Source organism: Oncorhynchus nerka, linkage group LG15 (assembly GCF_034236695.1).
Source record: "Oncorhynchus nerka isolate Pitt River linkage group LG15, Oner_Uvic_2.0, whole genome shotgun sequence".
NCBI lineage: Eukaryota > Metazoa > Chordata > Actinopteri > Salmoniformes > Salmonidae > Oncorhynchus > Oncorhynchus nerka.
The window spans coordinates 14372472-14377035 of NC_088410.1; the positions used below are offsets into that span (position 1 = coordinate 14372472).

General features: G+C 45.0%; 1 long non-coding RNA gene across 1 annotated transcript; it reads right to left on the bottom strand.

Annotated features, from left to right (window-relative positions):
- Nucleotides 1-1711: 1711 nt before the first annotated feature.
- Nucleotides 1712-2555, bottom strand: LOC135560044 (uncharacterized). Its single transcript, XR_010458656.1, has 3 exons — nt 2233-2555; nt 1840-1951; nt 1712-1745 (listed from the first exon to the last, which is right to left on the bottom strand). It is a non-coding gene; the product is annotated as an uncharacterized LOC135560044 (long non-coding RNA).
- Nucleotides 2556-4564: the final 2009 nt, after the last annotated feature.

A 4564-nucleotide genomic window follows, 5' to 3' on the forward strand; every position in this document is an offset into this window, starting at 1 on the left:
TGGCATTTCACTGTTAGTCTAGACCAGTTGTTTACGTTGGCATTACACTGTTAGTCTAGACCAGTTGTTTACGTTGGCATTTCACTGTTAGTCTAGACCAGTTGTTTACGTTGGCATTACACTGTTAGTCTAGACCAGTTGTTTACGTTGGCATTTCACTGTTAGTCTACACCAGTTGTTTACGTTGGCATTTCACTGTTAGTCTAGACCAGTTGTTTACGTTGGCATTTCACTGTTAGTCTAGACCAGGGGCCTGTTGCACAAAACTAGGATAAGGGATTAAGCCAGGATATCTTGGTGATCCTGGCTCAATTGATCCGTAATCCGGTTGCACTAAAGATGGATAGGGGGCAGGAGGATATGTTATGGTATAAATTACCATGGAGATTTATTCTGTGGAGCTAGCCTGCTCCAGACCAGGCTAAATTCCAGGATCTATTTAATCTCATCCCTAATGTCAGTCAGCAGCCACCACAAATGGAAACCAATAGTTATTTCACTGCTCACTATACATTGTTATCACATATAACTAGACCCACTGTTATTATTTAAACGTTTGTGATCATTAATTTCAATGATTTTGGATAAAAAATGATTTTTAGATGATGTTGCTATCATTAGATAATTTACAGTTTCCCATAGACTATAAGGCTATATTTAAAATGATAGAATATTAGGGCCACAGAGGGGAAAAAAACACAAGTCATAATATTGTAACCAGTTGTTTTAAAGGAGGACAGTTGTTAAAATGACAGATGTGGGGCATTTCGTGAAATTGTACTTCAGTATGGTTTCATAAACAAAGACATGCTGATGTGCCAGAATATTAAGTATCACATTGTCATAAGTATCAAAACTGTAAAAACAATATGTAGCTTTTCTGCAGAAAGAACCAGCCTCATAAATTTATGACTTTATCCTTTTTCTTCAGTGTGGCCCTAGTACTCTGTCATATAAACAAATACACATTCCATATGAATATAAAAACACAATGTGTAACATTATGTTCCTTTATTGAATAAGGACAAAACAAAGCAGGTAAACCATCAGCTCCTTTCGAAACTGAAGTCACAGTGACTCTACAAGATGGAAAGCACAGAATCCAAGCATATTATACAAAATGATACATACACATTCAAAGGTCTGTATATAACACACCCTGCATGTCTGCACACTAAAATAAATGCAGGACAAATCCATACACATCAACTGAATAGACAAATGAATGGATGCAGTAGCCTCCCTGCAGCCTTGTATTACACACAGTATACCGCACAAACATCATAAGAGGCCAAATTCGTCAAAAACGAACCCAAAAAACCCAAATTCCTCTGCCACCGCAGGACATATTTAACCAAAATTGAAAGCACACATACTAACTAAAATAATTCAACACATATTGGTCCCTCAGCAGCCGACCACTGTCGTCATCAGGGAAGATTGCCGGATTGTCCCAGTCCATGGCTGGTGGCACTCTGGGGGCCCTCTCCTTCCTCAGGCAGGCCACATTGTGGAGGACAGCACAAGCCACAGTAATATCACATGCCCTAACAGGGCTGACCCTTAATTTGTGAAGGCAGTGAAAGCGTGCCTTCAGGAGGCCAAAGGTCATTTCAACTCTGGCCCTGGTCCTGGCATGGGCATGGTTGTAGGCCTGCTGTGCTTCCTGGGGGTCTGTGAAAGGTGTCAGGAGAAAAGGCTGGCAGCCATACCCCTGTCTCCCAGCAACACACCAGAGAATTCACCTGTCAACACAAAATCTCATCATTACTACCTCATAAACACAGTGATATTCTTGACACAGCCATGATGGTTATAAATAGGGGTTGTGTGGCTTACCTTGTGATAGGCACTGATAGATTTCAGAGGCCCGAAAGATTCTGGAGTCATGGACTGAGCCAGGCCATTTTGCCACAACATTGCTGATCACACAGTCAGCATTGCAGACCATCTGAAATCATAAGATGAGGAATATTACACCAATCAATGCACATCATTGGCAATGCAGAGTGTTCGTCAATGGACAATATCAAAAAGTTATGTTCACCTGAACATTAATGCTGTGAAAGGATTTCCTATTCACAAAATCGGCCTCATGGGCACCTGAGGGGGCTTTTATCCTTATGTGTGTGCAGTCCACTGCACCAATGACATTGGGGAAACCTGTCACACAAAGTAATGAGTATCCTACTATGTGTTAACAGTTGTCCTGTAATTTGTAGATCCTCTTACCTGCAATCCTATAGAACTCCTCTTTGATGTCACAGAGTCTTCTGTGGCCAGGGAAGGAGATGAAGACATCTGCTAATGCTTTGATAGCCAGACACACACTCCTTATTGTGCGGCAAATTGTGGCCTTGTTCAGCTGTTCTGCATCCCCGTTCCTGTAGGTTCATGCTCTACAACATCCGCAGAGTACGACCCTGCCTCACACAGGAAGCGGCGCAGGTCCTAATCCAGGCACTTGTCATCTCCCGTCTGGATTACTGCAACTCGCTGTTGGCTGGGCTCCCTGCCTGTGCCATTAAACCCCTACAACTCATCCAGAATGCCGCAGCCCGTCTGGTGTTCAACCTTCCCAAGTTCTCTCACGTCACCCCGCTCCTCCGCTCTCTCCACTGGCTTCCAGTTGAAGCTCGCATCCGCTACAAGACCATGGTGCTTGCCTACGGAGCTGTGAGGGGAACGGCACCTCAGTACCTCCAGGCTCTGATCAGGCCCTACACCCAAACAAGGGCACTGCGTTCATCCACCTCTGGCCTGCTCGCCTCCCTACCACTGAGGAAGTACAGTTCCCGCTCAGCCCAGTCAAAACTGTTCGCTGCTCTGGCCCCCCAATGGTGGAACAAACTCCCTCACGACGCCAGGACAGCGGAGTCAATCACCACCTTCCGGAGACACCTGAAACCCCACCTCTTTAAGGAATACCTAGGATAGGATAAAGTAATCCTTCTCACCCCCCACCCCCTCCCCTTAAAAGACCTAGATGCACTATTGTAAAGTGGCTGTTCCACTGGATGTCATAAGGTGAAAGCACCAATTTGTAAGTCGCTCTGGATAAGAGCGTCTGCTAAATGACTTAAATGTAAATGCATCCCCCACTGAGTACAGGAAGGCTCCACTAGCAAAAAAGCGCAAGGCCACACAAACCATTTGCTCCACACTCAGTGCATGGCTCCGTGCAGTGCAGTGCTTAATCCTGGGACCCAGTAGTCTGCATAGATACCTGATGCCATCTGCAGAAAACCTGTATCTTTCATATAGATGGTCATCAGGGAAGGCCAGTGGGTCCAACCGGTCCCTGAAGACCCTTTCTCGCCTGAAGGCTCTCCTCAGCACAAGTGCTTCTTCATCCACCACATCTCGCACGAATGGGCATGCCATTGTCAGAGCAGAAAGGAACACACAATTTTGGGCCTTCATATAGGCTAGTGGCCACACCTGGTGCTGGGGGGGTGGGCAAAAGAGGGCGATGCCTTATAACGATGACTTGGTTGTACTGATTGCTGGGAAAATAAAAAAACCTTAGAAAGATGCCACCGTCCTGTGTGCTCACAATAAGAGCTCATATGTCATGGCTCACTTGACTTTACGAGAATATACCTAATTTTTATTTTGAGCTGTGTCATCTTCTTGGAGCTGGGGGAGGAAAGAAAAATAATGATTAATACATTTGTGTTACAGTTAGCATACAGTGTACATTGAAGGCATATCTCACCTCCCTCTCAAGTTTTTTTATTTCAAGGTCCAGTTTCCTAATTGTCCTCTTTTTTATTTCGGACTCCAGTGCAAGATTTTCCATCTTTTTCTTCTTGTACTGAATGTCTATGTCTGCCAGTTCTATTTGGCGCCGGAGGTGGTTGCCATACAACTTTCTGATAGCTTGTGAGCTCTGTGAACACAATACAATTAGCGCAGCTGGAATTTGGCAGGATGTGGTGTCCTTTTATTAATACGCACTATGTTGCCAGGCTGGTTTTCCCACTGTATAGCATCTGGGTCCTGTAAAAGAAATTAGATTTTTTGATTTTGATGAGGACTCCTCACCATTGTAGAGTAAATAGTACTTTCACAGTCTTAACATGATACCTCATGCCTTCTGGAATCCAGAGAGATGGTCTCCTCCTCATCATCGTCTCCATCATGTGCTGTTGCTGCTGCACTGGGGCCTTCACCCTATCATATTTAATCGGATTCATATTGAAGCTAGTAGACAAGACATGCCAGGCCTACAGTATGCCTTTGATGGAGTACTCACTGGATCAGCATCGTCTGGTGCTTGTGCTGGTGGCTCTAACAGGAACACAGTGCTGCCAGGCAATAGGTAAACCAAAGTCAGACAGTCCAAATTGATTCAATATGAATGTGGTTGTATCCCATGTAGAGATGAAAGGACATACCTTGAATGAAGCGGGTGGCATCTTGGGAGGAACCTATGCTCGTCTCTTTCCCCCCAGGGATCCCCTCTAAGACGGGCCTGCCTTTATTTAGCTCCAAGGCCATGTCCTCTGCTGGGGTAAGGTCAGCCTTTGGTGACCCACCACCCGTGCCTTGTCTGTGGGTA